We start from the raw sequence: 14,064 nt of genomic DNA, 5'->3' as shown, positions 1-14,064 counted from the left end.
TTCTCTTACTTACAAAGGAAATGAGAGTTCTGTCTCTACCAGGCACCCAAGGGGTAGGGACTTGAAGTTAACCTTGGTGATTCTGAGGAAACCACCACAAGGTTCTCTATAGTAGTTATAGAAAACCCTTTGGACTTGAAGACACCAGAAGCCCTCATCCACCTGCGTGCAAACATTGTGTGGAGAAATGAACTCTGCTCTGTGCTTGCAGAGGTGGTGGATCTGGTAGCTGAGTCAATGCCTCCACACACCTGTTGCTTCTTGGGAGCGCTGTGGTGTCTATATCTCAGTACATGTTAGATTCCTTCTATGCGTAATTACTAGCTCTCTGGATGTGGCCACTGGGCCATTGTAGCAGGTAATGCAGAGCTGAATGGAAACAAGTGCAGGAGGGGCATGCCGGCATGCCAGAAGAGGAGCTGGGAAAGGACTCATGCCTCATGCCAGAGGAGGAGCTGGAAAAGAACTTGGAATGGTGATGTTCCAGACTTGGGGTTGACAGAGACTGAAATACCAAGAGGAGTTTGGTGTCAGCCCATCATATCCTGGTGTAATTGAATTGTTAAGGTGGAAGGGTCAGCCCAGTGGCCTCCAAAGCAGATGTGCCTACCCCATGGGAGTTCCCAAGATGTTTCACTGAGGTTCAGAAAGATGAGGTATAAGACTTTTCTTTTGCTGGGTGCAGTGGCTCACGTCTGTAATCCCAGCACTTTGAGAGGCTGAGGCAGGCAGATCACAAGGTCAGGAGATTGAGACCATCCTGGCTAACATGGTGAAACCCCGTCTCTACTAAAAATACAAAAAATTAGCTGGGCGTGGTGGCACGAGCCTGCAGTCCCAGGTACTTGGGAGGCTGAGACAGGAGAATCGCTTGAACCTGGGAGGCAGAGGTTGCAGTGAGCCACTAGGCTGGTGCACTGCACTCCAGCCTAGTGACAGAGTGAGACTCCATCGCAAAAAAAAAAAAAAAGACTTTTCTTTTCATATGTGTTATCTACAAAGATAAAAATGAGATTGTTACATTTAACATTTAATGCATGGGTTGATCCTGCCACCCTCATTCAGCACAAGTTAGCTAGCCACGCCCTGAACAATGGACGGTCATCTGGGTGCCTTCACTTGTCCCTTTGCTCTCAGTATACTGAAAATTATTGAAGATTGAGCCTGGTGAGTGGATTTGTTGATTATATCTTCTGGTTTTTAGCTGTTTTAGCTGAACTTATTCTTTCATAAGGAACTAGTGAATAACTTAAGACTTTAAGATCATACTAGTAGTAATATAAGCCCAAATTAATTTTTTAATAGGCAGAGCTAACTCTGCCCCTACTACTAGGAAGATCTTTTTATTAAGTTAACAAAGAGGAGGAAAAACTAAATTTGACATTGAACTCAATTACTCTCATTAAAAATACAACTGATATTTTTAGTGAGAACAAATAATTTTATACCATTAATAAAAATTATTTTAAAATATTGCTTAGTTCATTTTCAGCTCATCTTTTTAACTTAAATTTTTGTAACTTTAAAGTAAAGTGTGTGATGTATTAGTAAAAAAGAATAATGCATCTCATCCATAAATTCAATAGGCTTATATCATACTTGAGTTCCGGGCTCTGTCATTCACTAGCTGTGTGTAATCGTAGGCTAGTCTCTGGATCTCAATTTTCTTCTCTGTAAAATGTGAGTGATAGTTCCTACCTCACAGATTTTGTTGAGAAGACTTGTTTTAAGAATGTCTGGTACAGCTTAAGGATCTCAGAGTTTTGATTCCTGTCCCCATAAGGGGACAGTTTTTAACAGTTTTGGCCAGTTATTTTGCTAGTTGTCCCTCAATATGGGTGTGGTCTGTAGTTCAGTGCTGAGGTGTGAGTACTAGAACATGTAGGAAACACTTTTGATCAGGAGACTTTTTGCAGCGTTGCCAGAGGTCCGCCTCCTCCACTAGGGCAGACGTCCCTGCCAACCCGCGAAAGGATGCCAGCCAGCCTGGAGTGGCTACCCAGGGAAACTCTATTGAGTTGTATCTGCTTTCAGCAGATGGTTGCACTTAGAAAGGAATTATTATATTTATGAAACTAATACTCAGAGAGCAGTAGACATGACTCCAACACACACAAAGAATCTAAATTGAATACCTCACTTTAAGCCTATAAGATCACATACAGGTCACTGTAATTGCTATTTATAATCCAAGGGCAATACTTACACACTTTTGGTGATTCCTTGGAAATTATCTGTAAAAGCTCTAGATTTTTAATTTTTGGCAATTTGGTGTACAAAGATTTTAGGTACTCATTTAAAATCCTAGTAACTATTAGGTAAACAAGACCTTGAATTTAAAAATTGTATACTCAGATTCAAGTATGAATTTGGATATGTATGATCTAAAATGCAAGCCTATTCCTTTGAAAACTGCATAATTGTGAGAAAACTGCAGACCAAACCCATATTGAAGGACATTTAGCAAAATAACTGGCTTATACTCTCCAAAACTGTCTAGGTCAAAGCTGCCTCAGGTGTGGTTCCAGACTAAAGGAGGCTGAGGGGACAGGACAACAAAAGGTCATGCATGGTTCTCAATTCGCTCCTTGGACAATTGATGAAATCTAGATATCTCTAGATTTAAAAACAGTATTTTCTCAATAGTAATTTTCTAATTTTAATTAATTCCAATTAAAATAAATTTTAATTAATTCCAATTAAATTAATTTTAGTTAATTCCAATTAAAATTAATTTTAATTAAAATTAATTAGATATAAATATGTGTATATATACATATACACACATATGTATATATATCTATACATATACACACATATATGTATATATACACACACATATGTATATATGTATATATACACACACATGTATATATGTATATACACACACGTATATATGTATATATACACACGTATATATGTATACACACATGTATATATGTATATACACACACACATATGTATATATGTATATACACACACATATTTTTATATATACACACATATGTATGGATACAGAGAGAGAGAAAGAGAATGATAAAGGAAATATGGTAAAACAGGAACATCTGGGTAATTTGGCTGCACCTGAAATTTTCTGTATTGTTTGCAACTTTTCTGAAAATCTGAAACAATTTTTAAAACTCACTCACCAACAAGTTTCCTGTCATTCTAAATACTCACGAAACAGCATATCCGCACACCTGGCAGCAGTCTGCTCTCTGCCTCCCTGATTTATTCACAAAGAATTAAAAAGTCCTTTCCCCGTTTTCCTGCTAGTACTGTAGGCCAAGTTCATTACTCGCCTCCCTGACACATAATATTTTTTCCTTTCTCTGTCATCCATAGAACTGAAAACTCCCTGTTGTTTCTAAGATATTCTGTATCAGACAAAGCATTAGCGCCTTTCCATTTAAGGTTGTTGGTCTACAGGGGGCAGAATTCCGAAAAGATTTGGGCTTTGTTGTTCCATTAACATCCCCCACACATAAATCCAACTGTATGAGGAAAAAAATTGTTCCTAGATAAGAAGAAAAACTCATTTTTAAATCATGACAAATAATAAAAGAAGAAAAAAAAAAAAAAAAAGCAGCAGCAGCAGCAGCAGCAGCATGTACTACCATCCATCTAGCTCCAGGAACACGGGGCTTTGAATCTGAGGAAATCTGAGTGAGGGCTCAGAGCCTCTTTCTGGGCTCAGACGATTTCCAAACATTAGCAGGAACGTTCCAGGAGGCCCCCTGCCCACATCAGAATAAACATGGTGTCCTCTGTTCTTGTTTTCCCCATCCTTGTATGTCCTCTCAATCTTGACTATTCTTACAGAAAGTTTTCCCTGGGATATAATGAAATGGCCCATACAAAAAAGTACACTTGTCATTTAAAGATGAAAGTATAAAATGAAGTAAAATAAAAACCAATGGAATCCTCTTACCTTCAAATAGCAGTTGTTGTGTGAAACAGATTCCGCGTCTATACCAGGTCCCTGAAGGTTTGAGCCTACTTCAATGCATGCAGAATATATAGGGAGAGGTTATAGATCTGGGTTTTTCATTACACAAGGTGTTTTTGATGAGTCCTCAGCGAAGATCCACTTAAAAACAAAAGCTACACAAAGACTACAAAAAGGCCACACAAAGTTTAAACAAAAGGCTAAAGAAAGACCAAACAAAAGCCAAAGAAAGTTTAAACAAAGAGTGAAACAAAGATAAAACAAAGGCCAAACAAAGACAAAAACAAAGAGCAAAAGAAAATCTAAACAAAAGCTAAGCTAAGCTATAACCATATCTCACACACACATACACACGCACCCCACGTTCACTCTACAGCCCCCCAACATTCACATATTCCAGCCTCCCACCTCCCACATAATCAACACCCCATGTGAAAACTCACCCCTCAAGGTTCATTCCACATAAACTCCAGTTAAGTTCCATGCCAGGTCCAACCACACCACACACCAGCTCACCCTACCAAACCACACACCCTTCCACCAACATGCTATGCCACCACAGTGCCATCCCACCCAGCACCCCATACCTCACTCACACATCACAAGCCATACCCATAAGCCATGAACACAGCTGCAATCACATTGACAAATTCCAGGAGTTTTTATACTCCATGTAGATTAAATACCGATCCACACTTCCTTCCCTAAAACACTCATGTATACCCATAGATACACCCCAAAACTAAAATTCACACAAGCATGCCCTTGTACACTTGATTTAGCAAGAGTCTAATCCAGTCTAGTTACAACTAACATTGAATTTGGAAGTTTCCATGACAATTACCCTATGCATTCACATTTATGAAAACATGTATAAATCATCTCTTATGTTGAATAATTTCTGCGAATGATAAATCTCATTCAATTAACATTTTATTGGCTTCAGTCTTAGACACCGGCATTTTCTTATAATGTTCCTAAAATGTGGGGCCACACCTTTCTGTGCTCTGTTAAATGCCATGGGTCCTGTAACTCTGCTTCTGCTATTTATTTTATATATGTAGAACTACCCACTAATGATTTGAAAGATGAAAGCTTACTTCTGAAACCAATCCAACCAACAGCAGCCTTGCCTTTTGAATTCCCAGCGCTCCCTCCATGACAGTGTAATATAAATGTCAACATTACCACCAAGTTTCTCTTTAGGCTCTTGTCTCAGTAAAGAATCAGCCAGGGAACCTTGAAAAAGTAATCCAGTGAGACTACAAACATTGACTATACATCTCTTTGTACACTAACATTTTTGTTTTTGTTTTTGTTTTGAGACGGAATCTGGTTCTGTCCCCCAGGCTGGAGTGCAGTGGCGCTCTCAGCTCACTGCAACCTCCACCTCCTGGGTTCAAGCTATTCTTCTGCCTCGGCCTCCCGAGCAGCTGGGACTACAGGCATCCACCATCATGCCTGAATAATTTTTGTGTTTTTTAGTAGAGACAGGGTTTCGCCATGTTGCCCAGGCTGGTCTCAAACTCCTGACCACAGGTGATCTGCCTGCCTTGGCTTCCCAAAGTGCTGGGATTACATGCTTGAGCCACCGTGCCTGGCCTCTTCGTATACTAACTTTATAGTTAGTTAAACATTCTCTGAGTAATGAGTTATAGACGTATGCTGGTTGATTCACTCCCACTGTGATGCCAGTATTTTGCTTGTGTTGTACTGACTGTGACTGAGGGCTGGGGAGTAGGGTAAGATGGTTTAGAGCTTGAGCTCTGGAGGCCCTGACACTGGGATCATCACAGGACCCACCTCAAGGATTTGAGTGAGGACTAAATCAGTTAATATGTGTTCACTGGTGGAAAGAATGCCTGGCACACAGAGTCCTGCACCAATGTCACTCTTATGGCCCTGGCCCTAAAGAAGGTTACCAACAGGGGGGGTGGCAGTTGTAAGGACTTGTTTTCTATTCACAAAATAACTGGAGACTAATTCAGGCTATTTAAAAAATACAAGATCCAGTAGATATATTATAAAGCTCTATCTTTATTAAAAGACCCTCTGCTTCTCAAATCTTTCCAACAAAAGTTCTTAATGACACATTTTGGGGAAGTCCCATCTTTGATCTTCTACTCCACTATATATAGAGTGATATACAATTTACACAACCAAAGTATGGAGGTTCCCCAAAATGCTTGTAATGCCATCTCTTTCTATTTCTACTTAAATGTTAGTGTTTGCCCTTAGTGCGGTGGCACCCTCACTCCCAGAACCACTGGGGAGGCCACGTCTGAGTCAGTGTCACTCTTCTTGAATGGCAGCCTGTGTTCCACACAGAGCAAGACCTCCCAGGACTCACAGTCACAATTAAGAAACTTGCTAACACTACAGAGGATTTTCCCACAGAAACTTTGGCTACAATTGACAATCCCCACATGTTATGAGTTAAAATGTGTCCCATCCCTCATCTCTCAAATTCCTTTGTTGAAGTCCTAACCCTTAGTATCTCAGAATTTGGAATGAGGCCGGGTGCAGTGGCTCACTCCGGTAAGGCCAGCACTTTGGCCAGGAATTTGAGACCAGCCTGGCCAACAGGGCAAAACCCCATCTCTACTAAAAATACAAAGAAATTAGCCAGGTGTGGTGGCATGTGCCTAACATTACAGAGGATTTTAATTCCCAGCTACTCAGGAGGTGAGAATCGAGAATCGCTTGAACCTGAGAGGCAAAGGTTGCAGTGAGTCAAGATTGCACCACTGCACTCCAGCCTGGGTGACAGAGCAAGACTCTGTCTCAAAAAAAAAAAAAAAAAAAGAATTTGGATTCAAATAAGGATTTGAAGACAGACCACAGAGGTGATCAAGTTATGAAGTCATTAGGGTGGGCTCTGATGCAACATGACTAGTGTCCTTACACAAAGAAGAAATTTGGACAGAAAGACACATTTGGAGGGAGGACAATGTGAAGCCACAGGGAGAAGATGGTCATCCACAAGCCAAGGAAGGAGACCTGGAACAGATCCTTCATTCACAGCCCTCGGAAGAAACCAGCCCTGCCCATACCTTGACCTCAAACTTCAAGTTTTGAGAACTGTGAGACAATTCATTTCTGTTGTGTACGTCACCCAGTTGGTGGTACTTTATTTCAGCAGCCCTAACAAACTAATACGCCACAGTGACAATAAGTACTATTTTAATTGGTTTCTACATTTATCAAAATAACACTTGTGCAAAGTTATAATATTAAAAGGCTTCTGTTGGAAAACAATAGTCCCTTATGCTGCCTCACCAGTCAACATCCCAGCCACCAGAGGCAACCATTTTAAACCTTTTCTTAGCTATCTTTTCTCTATTTATTTCCATATATCTAAATAATTCACACAAATAGCCATTTATATACCTATTTATGGTAGGTTATTGGTTTCCTTTTAAGGGTATAGTTTTCTTACATTCTACTTTTTCCTCTCCCTTTTCCCTTACCTACTGAATGTAGTTAGTATTTATATTATTATAAATATGTAAATATTATTTCCTTCAGAACCTTGTGATTAACTACAATTGTTTCCTTTCTTTGTACAAATTTCTTGTTCCTGGAGTTAATAATCACCCCATTTTTAATTTTATTCATTTATTTTAATCTGCTTAGTTTCAAATTTTACACTACATCCTTTTTTCCAAATATTCCAACAGATCTGTCAACTATCTGTTAATAATTTTTAAGCATTCCAATATACTGAATGATCTTTCACAACTATTGTCTTCTGTAATCCTCTGTCATCTCATTCAGATTTCAGGCTGGTTGCTCTGTAGACCCGGCGCAGCCCTGGCTCTTCCCTTCATTGCTTTGCTGGAAAGAGATCACCTTGTCCTGGATCCCATGCCATCCTCATCTTTGGTTTGCTCCCTCATTTTTCTGAAGCATGCCTTACAATACCTTTCCTAGAAAGAGTATATATTAAGTGAATTTTTCTAAGTGTTTGCGTCCCTGAAAACTCCTTTATTCTGCCCTCACACTTGATTGCCTGTTTGTGTATAGAATTCTAAGTTGAAAAGTATTTTCCCTTAAAAGAAACAATGTGGATGATACACTGGTTTTCTGTATCTTCCCCTCCAGTGTTGTTTTTGAGGAGTTCCAGACCTTTCAGATGCCCACTGCTTTTTCTGTGATTTTTTGTAAGCCTCTGGAAATGTTCAAGATCTTATTTTGACCCCAGTTGTTCTGAAACTTCACCATTCAAAGTGAATGTTTCTTCATCACCACTTGGTGGAGCATTTTCATCTGGAAATTCACAAAATTCCACTCTAAAAATTCTTCCTTTTTGTTGCTGGTTTTATTAATTCATTTTTATCCATTCTCTTTCTTGTTTCTGAAATTTCTGTTATTTGGCTTTTGAACGATCTAAATTGATCTTCTAAATTGTTACTCATTCTTCTCTTTCCTAGTTTCCAATTCTTTGACTTCTTGTTTTACCTTTCATGAAGTTTTCTTGTTTTATTTATTATAATCCTCTTTTTGAATTTGATACTTCATTTTGACAATTATATTGTTAAATTTCAAGACTTCATTTTTGTTTGCTGACTTTTCTTTTCTCAAAGCACATAGCATTTTCTGTAAACTAGCAAACTAGGAAAACAGTAACTACTACACTGGGGGATGTTGCTTGGTTTTGGTTTTGTTTGTGTCTTTGTTAGTTTTGCTCCTAGTTTTGCTCCTTGCATTGAATCGGTTTGCTTACTCCACGTTTCTTCATCCTGGTTATTTGTTTCCATCTCTCCCCTTCTGACCAAAAGTTGTCCTCTTTATCTGGCAATCTTGCACTGTCCATTACTGCTTAATAGTCAGCCATTCAAGAGATAACTGGAGGCTCCAGGTACAAAGATGGGTTTGTTGCTGGAGAATGCAGTGGGTACCCATGTTGGCTTTTACAATGACGAACCTAGAAATATAAGTAGCTGGAGATTTTTCCATAGGGTCATTCAGTTTCTTCAAAGAAAAGCAATCTATTTTTCAGCCTGATAGAGGCAGGGAAGATACAGAAGTTTTAACACCGTGCTATTGATATTCTGTGATCAAAGTAGACAAGGGATCTGAGGGACCCACATGAGTGTTCCTCACTGTTCCTGAATCAGGAAATTTCTCCATAATAAACTTCCAGTGACCACAGCAAGTTAGTGCAATGACCCTGAGAGTCCATTCTGAGTGTGCGGCTTCTCTATGCCTGATCCTTGCTTTCCACTATACCTGGATGCTCCAGGTGTAGAGACCCTCAGCGTTTTAACAGATAAGTTTTGATGTGCTTTTTTCTCAGGCATCGCTCCTGCAAGCACTCAGACTGAAACTTCCTCCACTCTGTTTACATCCTCCGTCCACTTTATGTTTCCTAAAATTGTGTTATCATCTCTCATCTTGTTGTCTCCTTTTCTTTGGGAGTTAAAGTCGTTTTTAAAATGCTCTACTGCCTTTGTGGAGGAAAATATTTTTTAATCCTTTACCTTTTACAAATATTTTACTACTATAATTTTAGTAATTTTTTGGAAAGGAGAGTAGATAAAATAACCATATGTAGTTAACCTGCCACTTTTTACCAAAGAACAGTAATTGTAGCAAGATATAATTTATAGATCATAAAACTCATCATTTTAAGCTGCAAAATTTATAGAGTTTTTAGTATATTCACAGGGGTGTGGAGCCATTACCACCATCTAATTTTGTAACGTGTTCATCACTCTGAAAAGAAACCCCAGGCTGGGTGTTGTGGCTCATGCCTGTAATCCTAGCACTTTGGGAGGCTGAGGCCAGCGGATCACTTGAGGTTAGGAATTCGAGACCAGCCTAGCCAACATGGTGAAACCCTGTCTCTACTAAAAATAGAAAAATTGGCCGGGCATCGTGGTGCACGCCTGTAATCCCAGCTACTCAGGAGGCTGAGGCATGAGAATTGCTTGAACCCAGGAGGCACAGGTTGCAGTGAGCTGAGATCGAGCCACTGCACTCCATCCTGAACAACAGAGCAAGACTCTATCTCAAAAAAAAAAAAGAAACCCCAAACTCATTAGCAGTCACAATACTATTTTATATTAGCACAGAGAGAAAGTCAACCATAAAAAAGGTTAGAAGGAATAGCCAACATTTTGTTAGGGAGATTACTGAAAATTAATATAAATGAGTAAATTATTTACAAAAGAACATTTTCTTAGAAAGGAGATGTGCATGTCACTGGTAAGAACATCTCCCATATTTCACCTAAAAGCTTAAATATACATCAAGTCATATCCACAATTAGACAATTATTGTTTACTTAACAAAATTATGTATCAAATATGTGTTGTAAAAGTTGATTTTCAAGTAGAAAGATAGAAGATAGGCCAGAGAGTTTCTGATTCACGCCAATGCTATTTTTCCTGATATATATGAAAAATCAGTGTTTTGTTTTATAAATAATTATAAGACCAGCTGGGCATGGTGGCTCAGGCCTATAATCCCAGCACTCTGGGAGGCCAAGGCGGGAGGATAACTTGAGCTCAGGAGTTTAAGACCAGCCTGGGCAACATAGAGACCTTGTCTCTTAAAAAAAAAAAAAGTAATAATAAGACCACTTAATTATTGTAAAGTAAATAATAATGGACTGGTTGATCAAACCTGAAAGAAAATATTCCTAAATGGTTCCTCATTTGCCCTTCAATCCTCTCTTTCAGTGTAAACCTGTCTCATCCAAGATTTTGACCTCAATCTTACACATTTTTAGCACCACATTCTCCAGCATTCAATCGTAAACAGAGGAATATGATACCAACTGAGCTGCCAGCCACTCAGACAAAGCCTCTGTGTGTTCCCAAGCTCCACACCCAACATCTCCGTCTCTCTCCCTCTGCTCTGCTAGGGCCCAGTCACAATTGTGTTCTGGCGAGTGGTGACCTGTATAATAATGTACATAGTGTTCCCTAATTAAGAGACTGGGTTTTATTCAATTTTCAGTGTTAAAACTCACTCTATAGGAGCCATACCACCACTGTTAAACTTCCTGTGCCCAATCCATGTTTGGAACTCTGTGTAATTTGCCATTAGAGAAGGAAAGTGTGGATATGGGGTAGCAATATGCAAGGATTCTAGCAAAAGGGGAGACCCAGAATAAGAATGTAACAATGTGATGTCAGCCCGCAGCAGTGGAGGAAGCCTCTAATTCCTAATACAAGTTTTCACTAGACAAGAAATATGCACCATGGAGCAGGACCCAACATTGATGGAACTAACCTTTGAAAGGAGAATTACCATTATTTTAATTCTATGCTTACCAAGCAGCCAAACTTTTGTCACTTTGTGATCTGGTAGTTTATTAAGAAAGTGTCTTGAGAAAATCACATATCCCAAGTAATTGACAACCCTTGTGAGTTAATATATTGGAATTTATTATCAGGCTCTGTTTTTTGTTGTTGTTGTTTTTTAAGGCTCTTTTTTAACACTGCCTGGGCACAATAAGATGTTTATAAATAAAAGCTACCTTCTCTAATTTATTGCACCTTGATAAACTAAAAATCTGATTTCTGATCTTATTGATCTGAAATCCACAATAAGGTGTAGACAACACATGTGGCTGAGCTGACAATAGCCTGTTTTCAACTTAATCTTTTTTTACCTAAAGTTTCCATTAACCCTCTCCCATTTACTCCAAATATCGCTTCTCAGCTGGTGACCAAATTTGAGAAAGATTAACTTCATTGGGAGGATTTCTCAAAGAGGGCTCTGACTACAACACAACTCCAGCAAGATTTTTTTTTAATAAAAAGGATCCCCACCAATTAAAATTGTCCCAAGAGGCCAGGCACAGTGGCTCATGCCTGTAATCCCAGCACTTTGGGAGGCCGAGGCAGGTGGATCATGAGGTCAGGAGTTCAAGACAAGCCTGGCCAACTGAAAGGTTCTTCTATCAGTTCCAACCCCGAGAGTGCGCCAACAGACAACCCAAGGCGGTGTGGAGCAACATACTGGTTTTCGTTTTTGTTTTTGTTTTTGAGACGGAGACTCGTCCTGTTGCCCAGGCTGGAGTGCAGTGACACGATCTCGGCTCGCTGCAAGCTCCGCCTCCCGGGTTCACACCATTCTCCTGCCTCAGCCTCCCAAGTAGCTGGGACTACAGGGGCCTGCCACCACGCCCAGCTAATTTTTTGTATTTTTAGTCAAGACGGGGTTTCACAGTATTAGCCAGGATGGTCTCCATCTCCTGACCTTGTGATCCGCCCGCCTTGGCCTCCCAAAGTGCTGGTATTACAGGCATGAGCCAGCAACATGCTGTTTTTATGAGCACCTCGGTAGAGGTGGGCTGAGGCCTAAAATGGCATCAGCCCCAGGTGAGGACGGGGAAAGGATTTTATAGTCTCCTGTAAAGAGGAAGTGTCCCAATCTGACGTAACTGCTACGTGGTACCTGGATGGCCTCTTTCTCAATCTTCAAGGGTAGGTGTCTTCTGGCCAGCTCTCTTCCTGCTTCTGCTATCTTGCTGACGCAGGCTGCTGGTGCAAGTGGCTTTGCGCCCTGGGACTGTGCCTGAGAAGGGAGGAGTTACTCATCCCTTCAAGCTTTCAGGCCTCCGCAGAATCTTTCACCAACATGGTGAAACCCCATCTCTACAAAAAATACAAAAATTAGTCAGGCATGGTGGCAGACCCCTGTAATCCCAGCTACTTGGGAGGCTGAAGCAGGAGAACAGCTTGAACCCAGGAGGAGGAGGTTGCAGTGAGGGGCTGAGACGTGAAGCCAGCTGGGCTTCTGGATTGGGTGGGGACTTGGAGAACTTTTCTGTCTAGCTAAAGGATTGTAAATGCACCACTCAGTGCTCTGTGTCTAGCTAAAGGTTTGTAAACACACCAATCAGCACTTAGTAAAAACAGACCAATCAGCACTCTGTAAAATGGGCCAATCAGCACTCTATAAAATGGACCAATCAACTCTCTGTAAAATGGACCTATCAGCAACATGTGGGTGGGGCCAAATAAGGGAATAAAAGCAGGCCACCTGAGCCAGCAGGGCAAACAGCTGTTTGGTGTTTTGCTCTTTGTGGTAAGTGTCGCTGCTGTGCACTGTTTGGGTCTGCCCTGCGTTCATGAGCTGTAATACTCACCAGGAAGGTCTGCAGCTTCCCTTCTGAAGCCAGGAGTCTATGATTTTTTCAAATCACTTCTAACTTGTTAGAACATAAAAGTTATATAAGTTATTAAAGCGAGCTGTTAAGTATTTCTTTTGACTGTGGCCGTGAAGAATTGAATCGAGAATGTTTAAAATCTGTTCTGCTGTGGTAACAAAAAATAAGACCAAAAAAAGAATGTTTAAGAATCTGATATAAATTATAAAAATTAATAGTTGTGCTCCATAGGAACATTAAACCTTCCTTTTTTTTTTTTTTTTTTTTTTTTTGAGACAGAGTCTTGCTCTGTTCCCTAGGCTGGAGGGTAGTGGCGTGATCTCGGCTCAGTGCAACCTCCACCCACCCACCTCCCTGGTTCAAGTGATTCTCCTGCCTCAGCCTCCTGAGTAGCTGGGATTACAGGCACGTGGCACCACACCTGGATAATTTTCGTATTTATAGGAGAGATGGGGTTTCACCATGTTGGCCAGGCTGGTCTCAAACTCCTGACCTCAAGTGACCCGCCCACCTTGGCCTCCTAGAAGTGCAGGGATTAAACATGTAACCCCACTGCGCCCAGCCTAAACCTTCATATTTAAAAGAAAAATATAGTCTGTGGAATCCGTAAAGCAGTTCTGAAAAATCCCTGTGTTTCCTCAAAGAACAGTATGAACAACTAATAAACGTGAATTTTTCTCAACCTGTCATCCAGACACACCAGTCTCACCCAAGTTTAGGTAGCAGGAGGGCAGGAGGGAGCATCCAAATACCCTGAGCTGTCTGGAAAGAACAGCACATCAGAAACCACTAATTGCCTACCTGATGCCTCCTCTACCTTTTCTTCTAAGTCCCAGAGCCCGTCTGATACTTGGGTGGCAACGCACTTAGCTTTACAAAGAACCTACACTGCCTAGCTTTCCCTGCACGTGCTGGTGCCCAGTGATGACGTGCACGTGGGAGCCTTGCTGGGCCTTCAGGAACATTCTTTCAGGGTTAGACTTGCTCC

General features: G+C 40.6%; 1 protein-coding gene across 2 annotated transcripts in view; it reads right to left on the bottom strand.

The window, feature by feature from the left end:
* The window catches only part of MOBP (myelin associated oligodendrocyte basic protein), a 46,405-nt gene extending 41,464 nt beyond the window's left edge, over positions 1 to 4,941 (bottom strand). For both annotated transcript variants that reach the window (XM_063806706.1, XM_016940773.4), the window contains exon 1: positions 3,932 to 4,941. The gene's annotated coding sequence lies outside the window, so the exon portion shown is untranslated. The remainder of the gene's footprint in view (positions 1 to 3,931) is intronic.
* Between the last annotated feature and the right edge of the window lie 9,123 nt (positions 4,942 to 14,064).

The sequence above is a fragment of the Pan troglodytes genome, chromosome 2 (assembly GCF_028858775.2).
Source record: "Pan troglodytes isolate AG18354 chromosome 2, NHGRI_mPanTro3-v2.0_pri, whole genome shotgun sequence".
In the NCBI taxonomy this organism is placed as follows: domain Eukaryota; kingdom Metazoa; phylum Chordata; class Mammalia; order Primates; family Hominidae; genus Pan; species Pan troglodytes.
The sequence above is the reverse complement of the archived record's forward strand: the minus strand, read 5'-3'. Positions and strand labels throughout refer to the sequence as shown.